Source organism: Tachypleus tridentatus, chromosome 4 (genome assembly GCF_004210375.1).
Source record: "Tachypleus tridentatus isolate NWPU-2018 chromosome 4, ASM421037v1, whole genome shotgun sequence".
NCBI classification, from domain to species: Eukaryota; Metazoa; Arthropoda; class Merostomata; order Xiphosura; family Limulidae; genus Tachypleus; species Tachypleus tridentatus.
This window is the reverse complement of record NC_134828.1, coordinates 105400582-105420174: the sequence shown is the minus strand read 5'-3', so window position 1 is coordinate 105420174 and position 19593 is coordinate 105400582. Positions and strand designations below refer to the sequence as shown.

General features: G+C 35.4%; 2 long non-coding RNA genes across 3 annotated transcripts; one reads left to right on the top strand and one right to left on the bottom strand.

Moving 5' to 3' along the window:
• The first annotated feature begins 1851 nt into the window (after positions 1–1851).
• LOC143249834 (uncharacterized) lies at positions 1852–8552 on the top strand. Of its 2 annotated transcripts, XR_013028007.1 has the most exons (4): positions 1852–2080; positions 3942–4032; positions 7374–7433; positions 8211–8552. It is a non-coding gene; the product is annotated as an uncharacterized LOC143249834 (long non-coding RNA). The 2 variants fall into 2 exon arrangements; XR_013028006.1 differs by lacking the exon at positions 3942–4032.
• Positions 7972–19131, bottom strand: LOC143249835 (uncharacterized). The gene is made up of 3 exons (XR_013028008.1): positions 18802–19131; positions 9477–9587; positions 7972–8248 (listed from the first exon to the last, which is right to left on the bottom strand). It is a non-coding gene; the product is annotated as an uncharacterized LOC143249835 (long non-coding RNA).
• Positions 19132–19593: the final 462 nt, after the last annotated feature.

Here is a 19593-nt window from a genome sequence, read left to right as displayed (position 1 = left end):
CATTTCGCTCTCGCCTGTGTGGGCCGCGGAACCGTCGCCGACCCCACAGCCACCGTAGCATTACTTTCCACACGCTTCGGACATGTGTTGCCACCACTACAAATATCACAAGAGACAGTCCACGAAATGTCCTCATGTCCATACGCCAGACATATCTCGCACTGCGGGGTCTGGCACTCATCTTATAGGTGGCCTTCGAGGGCACAGCGGAGACACAGGCGTCGCATACCCGGTTAATGACACCTTACGGGAAAACGTACATACAAACATGTCGGTTCTCGGTGCATATATGTGAGCGCGTCTTGTGTTCTAACTTTCGTACTGTTCTATACGCCGACAGCACATCCTTAACGACGTCATGAGACAGTTCGTAGGGAACCGAACTGAGGGTGATCCACATGACTTTCTTTCCGGCCGGCTCCACGAGCACGCTCTCGTCCCTCAAGTGAAATTATCCTTGGTCCAGCAGGCAATGGGCGTGAGCGGCCGACATCAGCAACGCCACATAACGCCCGCTGCCAAAATGTTGGAGACGTTCAGTATGGCTACCCCGACAGTAGCATTCACGGCGTCTATGACCGCCTATGATAGCGTAGCCGCGGGCACCATAAATCAGATAGACCGCGGCCTTAGCCATACCGACCGACACAGCACTGTACACACACTCTCACGAAAACACTAATTTACAGCACACGACCAAGATTCACGGACGAAGCCGACGCACGTTAAGGAACAATGCAATATCCGTAACGGGCACGGCAAACGACGGCACCAAAATCACTGTGCCAATTTTGAATTTATTTACAACAAATAAAACAGTACAAAAAGGCGTTACATGGGGAAAACACTAAATAGATACAAACATTAATATATCCAAATGAAGAAAAACACTAAATACAAAACGTTTGACATTTGGCTTTCTTTTCCTTTGTTCTATAATTATATATTTTTATCAACTGCTCACATTTGCAAGAATTGAATTATTTTTACTAATTCAATGGTATGCACTTATAAATGTCAGCCATGAGATTACTGGCTACACAGCACATTATCATCTGTATGTTTGGTTCAGGGTGAATTTTTTACCAATCGAAAGTGAAACGCTGCCACATATAACACTTGTTGCTGGAGGAGTACATAAGGTCTTTGGGAAGATAAGAATTCATACAGGGAACTTTATAAATAATGTAGAGACAAAGCACATGATATTTGAAAGGCTTAAATCTTCAGTGATCTCCTTGGAAAAACTTGTTATCAGCCTTTAAGACACCAACATGTTCCAAAAAAACGTAATCCACAGCAGTGTCTTCATACATGAAATGAAGGTGATTGCTACAAAAGAGAATAGAGAATACTTTGACATACAGAGAAAGCTATCATGATACGTGCATTTCCTAGTACTCTTGACAGATAATAATTAAGGATTTGAGGCTCATGAAGGCTGACAAGCTACAAGTTAACATGTTGCCATGGAATTGATGCTGTTTCTTGGAGAAAGATGGCCAAAGAAATTGAAATTGCAGTAATACTCTTCAATACATGCTTATCACATCTTAAGGTGCAACTCAATAGACTTTTGGGCCTTTGTTCTGCTTAAATATGGTCTTGGTAGCCAAAATTCATATGCAGTATTGGAAAATACATCAAGATGCTTTGGCTGTGATTTACCCCACCATTTATTACAAAATCTTAACATATTATCCAAATAATGTTGAATAATAGAACATAATCTCAGCACTCGAGTTGACCTTTTGAACACTGTTTTAATAAAGTACAGTTAACCTAAACAGTATAAAACTATTTTGAATTTTATAAACTTCAGTTTCTTTTCATATATTCTTTTGCATTCCACGTGCTTATGTAAATGAGCCATAACTTATTACAAATACATGTATAAAGAATTAATCTACTTACATACTTAAGTCAGAATCTATATATGTACTTTGAACATCATCCCATGAAGACTGTTTTCATAATTCCTTTTCTAACAGTTTTCAATAGCCAGTGAAAAAGTACCTTTATTTGAACTAAGTAAAGACAGACCACCCCACTTACCAACTTGAATCTGAAGAAGCTGCTGGTAAGCAAGTTTTGAAATTTATTTTCTAAAGTATACCAATTTGTTTTAAATTATTTATTGTGCTGAGTACTAAATATTTTTGCATGCATAAATGATTTAAGCTTTTATTAGAATTTTCTGTAGCTGTAGCTCATCTGTGAATAAAAAACATTCAGATGGTATATTTGTGTGAAGTTTTAATAAGTTTCTCTGCAGCAATGAGATGCAAACCATGGATCCTCAGATTCATTGTCTAACCTGCTGTTATTCTTTAGGCTAGACTAGACCTAGTGGTTATTATGCAGGATTGTGAATTTGCGAGAGTCCATGGTTTGCATTCCATTGTAATAAAAAATAGTGCTGTGTGTTTTTGTCTATGGGTGTATAGAACAGTGACAGCCAAAATTCCTCTATTCAAAAATTGACAATGTTGACTGCAGTCACTGTTTTCCTTACTAATCTGTCAGTTCAAAAATGAGGGGTGTATAGCACATATAGCTTTGAATGAATATCCAAAATAAACTATTATTCTTTGAATTTGAACAGTTGTTCCCTTCCTTTACAGAGTTTAACATCATCTTTGTTTTGTGCATTTCATTAACTGAACCCATTTTACTTTTGTTCTTCCTCGTGCAGCAGTCTGAAAAAAAATCACTGTAATTTCCACAAACTGGTTCACTTTGTGATTTTCAAATACAAACTTACATACTTTTACCAATACTTATTCCACTTGTTTGTTTGTTATTTTTTTCTAGAATTACCACACTTCACATAAATATTCCAAGTTTAAAAGATATAACTTAATTTTATCAGCCATTCAAAATCAGTTACCACTCTTGTAACAATCATACAATCTGTTCAACAAACAGTTTTATTATCTATGTTAGAAATTACATGATATATTTTTTTTACTGAACATATTTAGATTTACATGACAAAAATAATCCCTCAATTTTTTTCTTTCAGACCTGTCAGCTCTTGAGATATAGCTTTTCAATTTCTCTTATTTTTTTTTTCCCATATTTTCATTCCACAGTTGGAACTTTGTCTGTGTGGTTGTCTCATTTGTAAGCTCAGTGAGGTGACAGCATATAAGCTCAGAATTAAGAACCTTTTTAAGGAGTAAAGCATCTGTAACTTTTATAGGAAGTTTATCAAATTCTCATAATTCCATATGTGCACTCATAAATAATTACCACATATCATATGACCTAAAATACATACAACATAATAAGTAATTAAATGTTTCAGCTTCCTGGCCTTGCTTTCCAGTAATACATATTTTTTCTCATTGTTAGCCAAACATTGTCTTCTCTGTTGGAGTGATACAAAAAAAACGATTGAGAATTGGATCATTGCTAACTGTGAACATAAAATACAAACAAGTGTGTGTATCTATATATATAAATGCTAAAAATGCATATATACACTTATAAAGAGGCTGAATATGTTATGTTGAAAAGATTTTGGAGCCTCAACACACCATCATAGTATGTCTGATATGTTTTGTCTGACACTTATGTATCTTAACAATAGTCCTGCAACTGTGATATGAATCCAGGATGCATCATTTTTCTATGCATTTTTTCCATAATCCAATTTGTATACAAGGAAAGACATTTTCTATTTTATCTGTTCAGTGAGGGAAGGTAAACTGCACGTGATAAAATGTTTCCATACGACATACAGATGAGAATATTTTAACTTTCCAGTTAGAAACATTATATATATATATATAAGTACTGACAGGACTTTGTAACAACTTTACAGAATATATTCAAGTTGTGGTTCTTTTATCAGCTAGATACACTGTTTTTGTTTTTTTTATTATTTTTGTTTGTTTGTTGTTAAGCTCAAAACTGAACATTTGTTCTGTCCATAGGGGCTGTCTGAAGTCGATTTTTAACACCATAAGCTCTCAGACTTATCAGTGAACCACAGGACAGTAGATATGACATATATTTGCCAAACTGGTACGTTTTTACAATTCTTATGCAATGGTCAGCTACAGTAACAACGTTTGTTTGTTGTTAAGCACAGTGCTACGGAATGGACTATTTGTGTTTCACCCACAACAGGTATCAAAACTCAATTTCTACTAAGGTAAGTCTGCAGAAATACCACTCTGCCACTGAGGGATATAGTAAAAATTAATATCATTTTAAATATAGAACAACATAGCACTCAAAAAAAAATTATATTTTGTAAATATAATGAATATAAACTTAATATTTAGCATTAAGGCAGTTAATATATAGGAGGTGGGACTTCGTGAGCGGGCCCAGCATTGCCATGTGATTAAGGTACTCGACTCTTAATCCGAGGGTTACAGGTTCGAAACCCCATCACATCAAAGATGCTCGCCCTTTCAGCCATGGAGGCATTAGAAAGTGATGGTTAATCCCACTATTCATTGGTAAAAGAGTAGCCCAAGAGTTGGCAGTGGGTGGTGAAGACTAACTGCCTTCACTCAAGTCTTACACTGCTAAATTAGAGACAGCTTTCAGGAAGCAAAACATTTTGCTGATTGTGACAGGTACCTGGTGAGTATGCACAAATATAGTTTTGGTTTTCTTCATCAGTAGGAACCCTGAGAAATAGACAGTTAACAGTTTACCAGCAATAACGTATTTAATTGTGTTTATGTTTCTAATATGCTATTAAGTTCAACATAATTTAAAGTGTTTTGCTCCTGATTATCGTTTGTATTCAATATGCCGGTGCATCACATTGCAGTGTCCAACAGTAGTCAGCAAGCATTGACGGATTCCAGTTGCACTGATATTGTTTTCCATTGAAGCAATGTCCTCGTGAAACCTTTCACTGTGTTCGTCACTAACAGAACCGAGGTTTGCAGGGAAGAAGTCCAAGTGTGAGTGGAGGAAATTAATCTTGAGTGACATGTTGCACTTCATTGTTTTGTATGCTTTGAGAAGTTTGTCTACCAGCTGATTGTAATGTGGAACTCTGTAATTGCCAAGAAAATTGTCAACAACGCTTTTGAAGTCTTTCCTGGCAATCTTTTCCGGCCCAACTAACAGATCTTCGAACCGCATGTCACTCATAACATATCTGATCTGAGGGGCAACAAAAATGCTCTCTTTGATCTTGACCTCAGTTATTTTTGGGAACATCTGTCTTAATTAAAGAAAACCTTTACCTTCTTTGTTCATTACTTTCACGAAATTCTTCATAAGTCCCAATTTTATGTGAAAAGGAAGCAAAAAAATCTTTGCTGGGTCGACAAACGATTCATGCGCCACATTTTTCTGTCCTGGAACAAACTTTTTACGGAGTGGCCAGCTCTGTCGAGAACAATGTGACTCTATGGCACGACTGTCCTATTCACAGATGAAACAACAGTACTTTGTATAGCGAAGCTGCAGTCCCGGTAACAGAGCAACGACTTTCAGATCTCCACAAATATTCCAGTTGTACTTGCTGTACTGGATGTGATTCAGCAACATTTCCATGTTCTCGTAGGTTTCTTTTATGTGTGTCGCATAGCCAACAGGTATTGAAGGGTGAACGTTGTCATTGTGTAACAGAACAGCTTTGAGGCTTAACATTGATGAATCAATAAAGAGACGCCACTCTTGCGGGTCATGGTTACAACCCAAAGCTGAAAACAACGTCAACACAGAAACAGAGACTGTCAAGTTGTGCAAAAAATTTGGTTATATCATCTTGGCGGCTTCGACAACAGTAATTTACATATCTAGTGACGGCAAACACCATTCCTGCAGTCTCGAACCCACCAATTCAGCTTTTGCTTTTGAAAGACCCAAATCTCTGACCAGATCGTTTAATTCTGACTGTGTTATGAGATGTGGATCGCCTAAGGAGCACGGTTCAAAATCCGGATCAGTGTCACTGCCAGTTCTCTGCATTGAAGTTTCTTCATCTGGTTCGTCTAAGGTTCATTCCTCTGGTGGGTTCGGAATGGGAAGATTGTCGTCATGTGGCACGTGTTTTATTGCTGAAGGCAGATTAGGGTATTCAATTGACTTCTTGTTTTTGGCAGAGAAACCAGACACATAAGTCAAACAGAAGTAACAGTTCGTCACATGGTCTTTCTATTCTTGCCATATCATTGAGACAGCAAACGGCATTGTCTTTCGATTGCCTCTGAGCCAAGCTATCAGACAGACAGCATATGTCGCACAACAAATGTCAGGCATCCATTCCTGGTTTTGATCACCAATTTTACAGCCGAAGTACAGATGATATGATTTCTTCACAAGAGCATTCATTGAGCATCTCTGATGAACAAGTGTATACTCGCCACAAATATAGCAGAATGCTATAGCGGCTGTTACGACATTGATGAGGCATATTGACCGACACCATCGTCCTGCAAAACGTCTATAACATCTAACTTATTTGTTACAGTGCTACTGAGGCAATGCTATATTCTGAAACAATACGTACACACTATAAGGTCTATATTAATCCAATGAGCAGCATCTGTGTATGCAAGCCACTTTTATAGCCTGTTGAGACAGTGTCAAGCTGGCTCTGAGCTGCATACTTCTACAGAACAGCTTCCAACCTGGCCTGATTTCATGCCTGGATATGCCCAGACTGCACAAAACATTTTTCATAGGTCTCTTACAGAAACGAAAATTTTTGGACACAAATATAAGAAAAAACATGACAAAACTAAAGATTTCGATGAAACGGTACGTGATGGGTAAATTTGGATGTGATTTTCGTGATCAGCAGCCAAAAATCTATAAGGAACATCCAACAGCGTTCAAGAAGCAAAAACTTCGTTATGCAGTGTAGCCCTCGTATAACTTTGCGCGAAATTCAAACCAAACTGAACTTCTTTTGCAAATCAAAATTAACATATTATAATATAAAAAATACAAATACTGGGTTTATAAATTATCTGCGTTAGCTCTCGTGAAGCTTTGCGCGATATTCAAAACAAACAAGCAGACCACGCAGTCGTGTGTTACACGTTGTAAACATCTACAGAAAAAGAAAAACCAAACAAGGTTGCGCCAAAGTGAAAACATTTCAAAATAAGGTTTGTCTGTTGTTTACCGCAAAGCTACACATTGGGTTACGTGTGTTTTGCTTACCAGAATTATCAAAACTCGATTCTTCTTGCCGTAAGACTTTCCCCTGAACATTTCAGAACAGAAGTGAACATTATAACATACTGTACTATTCTTAAGATACTCTATTAATGCTAAGATAACAGTAATTTTCGTACAATTTGTTTTATACAGGAAATGGCAAATTTAATTAATTAAAAGCAGGTTGTTGTTTGAGTCAGGTTTACAGTTTTCTTACTTCCTGGCAGAACACCAGTAGCAGAGTAATGAGTGCTTCGACAATGGAATCATGCAAGTCATCATACGAGGTATTGTAAGTTGCACCTTTATTTTTCTTTTTAAAATAAGTTACAAAATTGTATTTTTGTCTTTATTTATAGCTCTGTGTGCTTTAGAATCCCTTTAACACGCTGGCATTTAGTAATAGTTATTAACGTGTCAGATTCGGCAGTTTCATTATTCTAATTTTATCTTAAATTAAATAGAAATGAGATCTATATTATGTCTTTTAGATTAGTTAACGGTAAAAGCGATTAAAATATCAACCATCCAGTAAAGATAAGTTAATTTGGTAGAAATAATCAAATAGTTACCATTCTATTGGCACGTTTGTGTACTCGATTCGGTAGAAGTAATCGACTAGTTATTATTCTATTGACATGTTCGTGTACTCGATTCGGTAGAAGTAATCGACTAGTTACCATTCTATTGACATGTTCGTGTACTCGATTCGGTAGAAGTAATCGACTAGTTACCATTCTATTGACATGTTCATGTACTCGATGTCATGAAATCTAAAAATTAACCAATTAAACATAGCACAATTAATATTTGATTTAACAAGCAAAGCTTCAACGTTGTTTACGTTATTTTAGTATTTCATATCTTCGTTACTTATTCATTATCCATTGAATAAATACACGGGTAAAATTCTCATTTACATGTTTATGTTTATAAACTCCAAAAACAGGCGTTTACAGTAGAATTACATAAGGTTGTGATATCATGATTTAAACAAACTTTTATTATCGTTTTCAACAAAACGTCTAATTATTCATTTGTTTCCTTTCATTTGGTTTCTTCAGAATTTTATGATGGTCTGACATGGAAATTGCAGGAAAGCCTGGAATCACATCAAAATAAAATTCTGTAATTTCTTTTGAAGGAGCAAATAAGTCATCTTTATGACTACATACGACAGCATCTAGCTCTGCATGAGCGCCGTCTGTGGGTAGGAAAAGAAAAACTCGTCTGTGGCTTAATTTTCGTGACAAAAACTGACCGTATAAGAATTTTTTTTTAAATTAAAAGTGTAGCTATTTGCTAAGAAGTCATTTTTAGAATTTTACAAATTACATCTTGGTGTTTATGATAGAAAATTTTCTGATTGTAATAAAAAACGTCGTTAATTTTTACCAAAGTTCCTATGATTTTTGTCATGCCAAACATGCTCGCCCTTTCAGCCGTGGGGACGTTATATCCTAATATCCTATAGCGAACTTACTAAACTAACTAATCACAATTTCGTTCCTTACACAGAAGTACGTGCGTGATCAAACCTAGATAATGTTTTTAATTAGTTCTCGCTGTTCTTAATGGTTGCTGTGTTCATTAGCGAATGAAGTTTCCAATTATAATAATAAAAGTTCAATGCTTCGCGTATCAGGAGTAATCGATTCCATTTTGAGTGTTGCGGGTTCAAATACCCATCACAGCAAACACAAATTTAGTAGTGTAATACTAAAGGGAAAGCAGCTAGTCATCACCACCTACCACCAACTCTTCTTAGGTTATTCTTTTACCAATGTAGAGTGCGATTGATCGTCACATTATAAAGAACTCACGGTTGAAAGGGCATTATAATTTAACGGTCAATCTCACTATACATTTGTTAAAGAATAGCCCAAGAGTTGCTAAATTAGGTACGGCGTATTGTGGATTCGAACCCGCAACCCTCAGAATGCGAGTCGAGCGCTCTAACCACGTGGTCATGCCGGGCCTATTGGGCTTGATCGAATTAATCTGGTAACATTTTTGTCCAGTAGAAAATTACTATTGGGAGATTAAATATCTGGATTTTATTTGTTACCTTCATAGGCTTTATTTAAAATTAAAACAAAAACTATGTAACAGAAATTGATAAAAAAAGAGCTATCCGAGTTAAATACCCCCATATATATATATATATATACAGTATGTATATTAATGTATTTTTGTGGTAATTTCTATCATCCCAGTACTTTAAGGAAATAATTTACTCGTCAATATTTTATTCAGACCATTTAAACTAAACTGTGGCTTATGTTTCAAATCACCACATAAAACAATCAAAAACGAATTGAGAAACGTACCTTGTAAAGTTTTTCCGGAGCTGTGTATTTTTATACTAAGGTTTGGGTTCTGGTTATTAGAATATTGGACATGGACTGTAAATGTCGCGAAAGAACGTTTTGGAGGGTCACCTTGATCCAACATAAGAAATAAATAAAAATATTTATAGATGTATGGTACTTATCATAACATCAACACATTAACTGGGTAAAACGTGGCCCACAGGTTAGCGTGTACTGTATGTTTTAGTTGTTACTATTGGAATACACGAGTATTGTATGTTTCAGTTGTTACTACTGAAACACACCTGAGTACTGTATGTTTCAGTTCTTACGTAATAAATATTTTTCTTAGTTCGTAAACGTTATTCCAGATGGTAATAACAAAGGCCTTGGTAGTTCATTATACTTGTCATAAAACTTTATGTTAGGCCTATAATACTTTTAACACTATATTCATAATCTAGTCACTTATTAATTTTCAAGAATTAGGTAAATAAGTAAAACAATCGGTATACAATTTCTACATAATGTCTGTTTAAGTTTTAGTGAACTCTCCTGAAGAAGTTATAAAGTGAAAAGTTGAGTATGTTATTAAATACAGTCAACATGTTGGTGTTATAAGGCCGTTTATTTCTAGTATTAACAATCAATTCGCATGTTTTGCTAAAGAATTGATTAATGTATTAAATAATTAGAATTTCAGTGTACAAGTTTGTCAATATCACGAAAGAAACGAAGACGGTTGATTCTAATTTTTGTATAAGCTCCAATACTAAAACAATGTATGGTATAATAATATTTGTTATAAATTAAAATGCTAATGAGAACAAGCGTAAAGTATTTCAACTGTTCGCACTTTTCTCGAGAAATTATAACTACTCAAATATATTCTGGATCATTTGGGGCAAGTAAAGTATTGTGTGAGAATCGCTTATTGCAATCAAACAAGACATATGTGTTTAAAACAATTAAATTATTGGGTAGGTTTGTAATATAAATAGCAATAATAAGTGTTAAAAACAAACAAAGAAGTCATGTGGGTAGGTTCGTGATTTAAGTCGCAATGATAAGTGTTAAGAATAAGTAAAGAAGTCATGTTTGGTAGGTTTGTAACTTAAATACCAATGATAAGTGTTAAAAAGCGGCAAAGAAGTCATGTTAGGTAGGTTTGTACATTCACCAACTGTCTGGTCAGGAACAGATAGTTTTTCACAGTGTTTATTATACTTCTTTACGAATTTTTTGACATAATAGTGTGAACAGTCTTGTCATACGACAATCGGATAATGAAATAGAAATATTTTATTTGTTTGACCGATGAATTCTTTGGCTGGTGAATATACTGTGGTGATCTCTTTGTTTTTCACGTTTATTTCAAGTGTTTCATACTGGACTCAGGTGAGATATCAACCTACGTTTCGTTCAGATGCAATTATTCACTCTCACCTTATTCATCAATATTTATTACATCATAAATCGGGTCAAAATGTTTCACATTTACTAATTTAGTTTCAAATGCATTAAGCAGTTCATGAACGTTCATTGTAAAGTCTTCCAAGACTAGTAAAAGTTAAGGTTATATCTTATACAACACATCCGAAACAGCCTATCCACGTATTGTTAACCCTAACAATCATCTGCTTTGACAGTGAGCCAGTCTTATGTATTTTATAGTTTGAAAATTGTCTGAAATTCAGTTAGAAGGTCGTAGCATTTTTTAAATAAAGTGGTTAAAACTCTAGGGCAGTTAGAAATATAACAAATTAACAATATAATATATTTAAAACTTGAAGCTGATTTCTATATTGTACCTAGTTGTTTTCAGCTTTTTTTGCTGACTAGTTAAAATAATTGTGTTTGTGTTCTATTAACGTAGGTAGTCTCAGATAACTAGTGTCAAATACATTCTTTAAAAAGGATTAAAAAAAACGGAAATCGTTTTTAAAACAAGAACTTACACTGATGACAAGCTACTCGTTTGATCAGATCTCCAGTACTTCTTACACTGCTGATATCAGTAACACAGTGAGCTAACGAAACAGAAATAACTTTGTTTATATCATTATGTAGAATGATATGGCTTTTTATCATCTTTACCAAACAGGGACGTAGCCAAGGGGGGTGTTGGGGGTTAAACCCCACCATGGACCCAAGCTTTTTAGACAAGTTCAGTTACCACCTGTGAAGTTTCATAAAGATCCGTGATTGCATGACAGATAATTTCACACACAACAAATGGTCAAATGCAAATTTCTGATAGAACACACTTTTAATACAGCAAGTTTTGTCAGAACTAGAGAAATACAATCGAATATCTATGAAAGGCTCAAACGCCTGTTCGTTCTTGCCAGGACATCTACAGCACAGTTTGGCTCAACTTTAATATCACGGTGGATGAGGCCAGGCCATTCAATCGATCTTCAGTGGAGGTATTTCTCAAATACGTTTTGAGTCTTCTGAGAGTTGAAAACGAACGCTCCACTGAGCTCGTTTACACAGGCAGCGTGGCAAATATTTTCAACAGTATAGAAATGACTGGGAACATTTCTGCATTGCACATTGCATATGCATCAAGGGCAGTTTTTGGTCTGTTGTTCACAAGTGATTTGTACCAAACCCTAAGTTCACCTACTGCATCGAGTGAAGTGCTGTCAATGTCAGCCTTGTATATTTTGACCAACTCTTTAATTTGGTTACATTGTTGTGCTGTAGGTTCTGACTGTTCTGTGATAGATCCTGATGGTAGTAGACACATGACGTTTATAAGGAGATTTTTGTGACTGGACAGACGGTCACATATATGTAAAAGAAAGTGATCAACAAACGGTATAAATACAACAATACGAAAGTACTCCTCAGGGCTAATGGTTTGTGGGTAAGCACGGTACATCTGTCTTTTAGCCTGCCTTGGCATTATGATGTCAATTTGAAGCTCACTACACAGAGTTTGAGCCTCACAGAAAATGTTGTTAAGTTCATTCACAGTATTATTTCTGAGTGAACGGATTGAATCTTCCACTATTTCAGTGTGATGCATCGCATCACCTAAATCAATGTTTTGTTGCTGCGATAAGTTGCACAGAGGTAAACTAAAGGAAAACAATTTAGCAATGGTAAGTAGAGTGATGATAAATTCTGGCTGTGTTATGGAACACAACAATTGATTGGCTTGCATGGTAGAATCTCTGTCTTGCCAACCTGATATGGTCTCAAAGGCATCTGCAACTGCATGGATTGATTCTAGAAAGACAATGACTAAGTCATGCCTCTCAACCCACCGGGTGGGGCAAAGACCTTTCAAACTTTTTTTTTCGATTCAGGTGCTTTATTCTCCACCGAAAGAGCCAAAACATGCTTTATTTTGGGTGTAGTGAGAAAGTTTTTAATGCTAGAAATTATTCCCATGCAATTTCGCACAGGTATTTCTTTACAAGCATCAGAAATTGCCAAGTTTAGGGAATTGGCACTGCAGTGTACATAGGGTGCAAGTGGGAATTTATTAGTTATGTATCTCTGGACACCATTGAATTTCCCACTCATAGAGGCAGCACCGTTGTACCCTGGTCCTCGCAGGTAAGCCACGTCAGGACCATATTTTGTCAGATTGGTTATAATAATATCAGCGAAGTTTCTCCCTGTCACATCATAAACAGGTATAAATTGCAAAAAAATCTTCTCTTATTGCAACAGAGTTGTCATTGGCATGCAGATATCTAACACACGGCAAAAACTGTTCAATGCCTGAAATATCTGTTGTTTCATCAGCTAATATTGAGAAACTTTGCAACATTAACCCTGTTGACCAAAGCATCAAGAACATGAATATTACAGGCATTGATGATATCATTTTGAATTTGAGGACTCAGATATGTAGCATTCCTCTTTGTACTCTAAGGCTTACTGAAAGCTTGACATCACCCTTTGCCCTGTAGCGCAAAATTGCCCGAAAATTCCCATCATTATTGATGGGCTCCTCATCAGTTTCACCAACAAACATTGGACCAGAATCATATTATCCCCTCAAAGCTAAACCCTGTCTCCCACACAGCAATACAGTATCAATAATAGGCATTAAATATTGCCGGTTCTGTTCCATTTCTTGCTTATAAGTTGCATCAAGCTGCAAGTGCACAGATGAACTCGTGTTTACGACCTGTAGAAAATTGTTAGCCTTTTCTTTGCTGTCTTGGTGGTACTGTTTCAATTCATATGCCTTAAAGTCTTCAACAGCCTTCTTCCAGTTTGTGTATGGAAATTTCACTAATTGTCCCAATTTCTGGCTTCCAAAACCAGCACCATCAGGAACAAAAAGACAGCAGTACTTGCCGAAAGCACCCTTTGCATGTTGACTGTAGAGTAGCCATCTCCACTGTGAAAGACAACAATGCTGAAAACGCAGCTTTCTTGGACCACACTGGGGGAAAACATAATCACTCCCTGGCTTCCAGGCATTCTCAGGGAAGCATTTTTTTTGTTTCAACGTTTATCTAAAAGAGATAGAAAGACATAGTTCTAATAAAGTTATTCTGCACATGGGAAAGTTTGTTATGAGAATACAATAACCTCGAAGAGAAAGGCTTAGAGCTCTACTTCTCAGAGCAGGCCTAACATCCTGTGGCTGTAGGCCTACAATCACTAGCAGCAATGAATATTTCATGTCTAAAACTCCTCAGAGTGTTTGCATGATTTTTAATGCAAAATTAATATAATGAGGAGTTGACTTACCTGTTTACCAATGCTGACATCATCAGAAATGTAATTTCCAATGACCTAGACTGGACCTGAGGTGGTAGTGGCAGCACTGGTAGAAGAGAAGGGTGATGACTCTGACAGTTCAGTTGACAATTCTGATTCAACCTGATTGGCTGCAGCAGATTGATTAGGTTCAGCCTCATGAATAGGTTTAAAGAACCCATGCAGTGTCTTTTGCTTTTTCAGGCTTGAAATAGTGAATGATTTTTTATCGCAACTTCTGTTTGTCAACGTCACATTCACAGTACCATTGTCGCCATCTAGAGTGAATCATGTACTATAGATGGCGCCAATGGTACTAGGTTAATGTCATGGTGCTGCCAGCTTGCCACGGTGCCACTCACTGTTTATTTGTGAAGCTAATTCTTGAAATCCAGGTAATCTGAACATTCACTGTCCATGATATTTGAATACAGATTATACACACTATACATATATTTTGCACTCTCCTTTGCTGGGCCTGATAACTTTAAGCTATATATTATATATATCGGCCTATATATTTATTTATGATTAAAAAAATAAGACAAACACCTCAGTGTGCCATTCTGAAATTTGCCAAAAGGTGGCCTCAGAATGCATAATTCAGGCTGCTCTTTTATATTTTTATTTTAAAATTTCCCAGGGGAAGGGGGGGCATGCACTGTACCCTTACTCAATTGCCAGGGGTTTTAGGAGTACATTATAGGTTTGGAGACAATCGGTCAAGCACTTCGCCTGTTCAACGTTCGATAAGACATAAGGGATCGCAAGGTTATATAGCAAGCTCCAATCAGTACTCTACGACTTTTTGTCCCGCCTCTCAGGGTCATATAGGTACATGCCAAGTATGGTGACCATTGGTTTAGCACTTTGTCAAATTATGGATTAGGTTATAAACTTCATAATGTTTTGTACATTTCTATAAAAAGTAATTGTTAAAATACATTTTGATACATACCTCTGCTGTGTTAGTACTAATTTTGTTTTTAATGTAATTACTAGTTGTTTTTGTATGATAATTTATTATATCTATAAAATTATCTGTTCCAAATCTATGAAAATTTAGTTATTTATCAATTCAAATGAAATGAAAACGAACCAAATTCATATAAAACAGTTGTAAACAAACGCTATGTTTTCATTTCACCAATACCTGAGAAAAGAAATGATCAACACTTGACAACATTATTATAAAGAACTTAACAATCATTAAATATTAAGTCATGAAATAATCCAAATAATAACACCAACACTAAATAGTCTTGTATATCCAAAAATAAGACTTTCTTTAATAAAAATATTAGTTATGTTCTTTAACACTATACAAACACTATTCTTAATTCGTATCCTAAGGCTTCTCGTATAGTCTACACCTGCATTTATTGGCCTCTCTTCTCTCATAGGGTCTCCTGTAGGGGTTTACAGAAAAAGTCAAACAAGGACTTTCCAGCGACGTTTATTACTGACTGATTGATGTTATAAGCTCACTGTACAGGAGGACGACACTTACCAGTTTCACGTGTATAAGTTACTTACATTTTACATGTAGACATATACGATTTATTTTTGTTTTTTGTTCTGTCGGATCATCGAGGGACCAATTTTAAGTTTACGGACTCACAACATTAAAATCAAAGGTTCTACTCCAATGCCGATCAATATCTGAAACTTCAGCCGCTTATGAAGTAATTTTTATGTCATGAATTACAATCGATTCACACTTCTTCACAGATGCTTATCTTTCCGGTTGGGGTACATCACTGAACAACAATCTCACCTCAGACATCTGGACCAGCACAAGCATTTCCTCCATATCAGTGTGCAAGACCTTTATTCTGTCAAACGAACATGTTTTCATTTCTTACCTCTGCTACTAGATTGTTTGATTATGATCCATTCTGGCAATTTCATGGTGGTTTTATATATCAATATTACAGTAAGTACTAGATCTTTAACTCTTTGTTTTTAAACAATCGACCTTATGGACATCTGTCCAATGAATCTGCTTTATAGATTCTAATGTATTGAGAGCGATGTAGATCATAGTAGACCATCTGTACCATGTTCCGCCTATTAAATAGCCACTTCACCCACAAGTTTCCTGATGTGTATACTTTATTTTGGGTACTTACGACTTTATTTCTCGTCAGTAATAAAGATTTATGAGTACAGATGGAGCAAGCAAACAGGGAATTGACGTCACTCTCCTATTGGTAGAAGGAGGGCTTTTACTGCACAATAACATCATTATTCAATAATTCTTGAAAATTTACGAGAGTTAAGGTAGGAGTTGCCTGAAAGCTAGTGTCAAGCAAATACTCATGTAACATGCTAACAGAAGATAGAATCTTTCTTTGAAATGGTAAGTATCTAATGGAAACACATTTTAATGTGTTAACTCTCCAAAACCAGATCTCTGGTGACCAACCAGCAGGCGATAAGAGAAAGGGGTTTCCGTCTTCACCTTTACATCTGATGATGTGTTAAAAGTTTTCCTCTTTCTTTTACTTTAAGGCTTTCTTGTTTGTTAGTGTTTCCTTTATTTTCTAGTTATTAATTAGCTATGGTTTTAAAATTCACTCCAGGTGAACATGAATCTTGAATTTCATATGACTTTTCATACCGTTTTCACCTCGTAGAATTTTCAAAACATTTCTTAATTGCGCTGAAATTTCCTCCTTTTACTTTAGGTTGATCAACTCCTGATTTGTCCACCAGTGACGCTATTTCTATTTTGAGAATCATGTCTATGATGGAAGTCCCTATACCTATGACTCACACTCACCTTTACACATGCCACTGAGTATGATATAATTAATGGAAGATTTCTGTAGGTTCTCCGAAATCCTCTATGCATCTATATCTTTCCTACAAGATCCTTTGTATAGCCTGTTTTTCTCAATTCCCAACGGTTCTGATTGTTATAAAATCAGTTGAATACTCAACGTCTGAAAACATTTACCACCTAAGTAAAAAAAGTTCCTCTTTTTTTTGGTCCCCAGTACCACATTCTTCAGCTTAGATGGTAAATTAATTGATACAGGATTAGACCAACTTATCCATATACTTGTCTACTTCCTTCTCTAGGTTATATCCATCATTCAGTCCACACCAGCATCTGTCCTTCTGATAAGACCTTTATGGGATCTCAAACTTAATTTGCAGTCCTCATTTTACTTCAGGAAATAACTCCCCTTAACACTTCCTCTTTATCACTCCTTCATCAGACTCAGTGCTAAATGTATCATTTGCTATCACAACTCCCTTCAACATGTGGTCATCTATCGGTCAGTTACCTCTTTCTTTCTTTGTGAACCTGAGAATGATCGAAGAAGGTCGAAACGTTGTTCACTCCTCTACATAGAAACAATTCCCAACCCAAACCAGCAGTTTTTTACATAGAGAGAATTAAGTTGATAATCATTTCCAACATTTTGAGAAGGCTGTCCTAATCATGGAATGACTCACCGAAAATGGTCATTATTATTTTAAAGTGTTTTAATTGGTAAAACACAAGAAACTTATGCTGGTATCTCGCAAGAAGATTGTACAGATTGTGATAAAATTAAAGCAGCTATTCTGAAAGCATACAACTTACTACTGGAGGCTTATTACCAAAAGTTTAGAAGTTATTGCAAGAAAGATAATCAAACCTATATGGAGTTCGTCCATTAAAAAGAAGCTTGTTTTGATCGATGGTGTAATTGTATATATATATATACAACATTTTCGACATACTAAGACAGTTATGCCAAATTGAGAAATTAAAACGTTATACAAGTGACGACCTAAAGTTTACTTTATTGAAATACTACAAGAAGCAGTTGTTATTTCTGATGATTACATTTTAACACAGATAAAACCCCTTTTATGAAAACAAAACTCCTGCCACATGAACCAACACCTGCATCTGTTCAATCCAATAAAGTTAAGGATTCCTTTAAGAATTACGGCTTCTCTAGTTCGAAATTAAATTCCCTACGTTTATGAAGTACCATATAAAAGGATTTAGGGCTATTGTTAATATGAAAGTGTATTTAAATTTATGTCGTAAATATTGTTTTAACTGGGTTACACTGAATTTTTTTTATTATCTTATTCGACGATTTTGTTACAAATCCTTAAATAAAAAGAGAAAAACGTCTAAAACAGATAAGTAAGTAAATGTAAATCCATAAAAAGGTGTTTTATATGTTATTAAAACACATTTTGGTAACATTCCAATAGGATAATATGACAGTTGCTAAGCAGAAAAATATACATATATAAGAATATATTTAAAATCAGCTACAATAAAATTGAAACTGTAACTTCGATAAATGTAGTGATAAGACAACTAGAAAGACAGATCAAACAGTTTGAACCATATTAAAATTTTTATCTTAATTATTTAATAAAATTAATATTCAAGAATAAACTTGAGGTCAATAAAAAATTCATTTTATGTAAAGACTGAAATATATGATACTATGTAAAATAATTTAAACATTTGTATACAATTTTTGTGTGTCTTTCTTCTTCTATAAGCTGTAACTTATAAACCACTGTTTACCTACTTCTGACTTGTACAACAAAAACACGTAAATATCATCTGGGATAGCTTTCATACCTAAACATCCTAAAGTGTGTGTGTGTTTTCTTATTGCAAAGCCACATCAGGCCATCTGCTGAGCCCACCAAGGTGAATCGAACTCCTGATTGTAGTCTTGTAAATCCGTAGACTTACCGCCGTACTAGCGGGTGGAAACATCCTAGAGATCCACGATAAATTAGTAACAGCCCAAAATATATGCAGTTATTAAGATTGTATTGCGCAATACGCATATCAGTCAATTGATGGCGAGATGTAAGAAGTTAATCTAAGAGTTTTCAATCATTAAGTTATGTATTTACATTTAGTATTTACCACTAATGAATTCTGTGATGTGGAAAGTTTTATTTCATCGATTTCCTGATAGTTCAACAAAAAATACAAATACCAAGCTCTAGAAAGTCGTTTTGTTGAATCTGTCAACACAGATTTCTGTTTGTGTATGAATAAACATTACATTATAGATTTCACTCTGTTGTCGGCGTTTCTACAAACACCCGTAACTTAAGATGTAATGCTGACCATCAGCTGTTTGAAGAACAAAATACAGTCACTTAAGATGTAATGTTAACCTAATGGTATTAGTAGAACAAATCAGAATCATTTCAGATATTACGTTTACTTATACCTATAAAAATATATTTTTCATTTAGTACTGTCAGTGTTGATCGTACCTTGTAATTCTCGTCCAATCTAACCATTAAAGTTTGTGGTATGTTTCTTGTTCTCAGTTTTATTAAACATCAAAGATTGAAATTTGACAAGCAGATTGTTTAAAGTGGATTAACTTCTATATTTATGTAATTTACA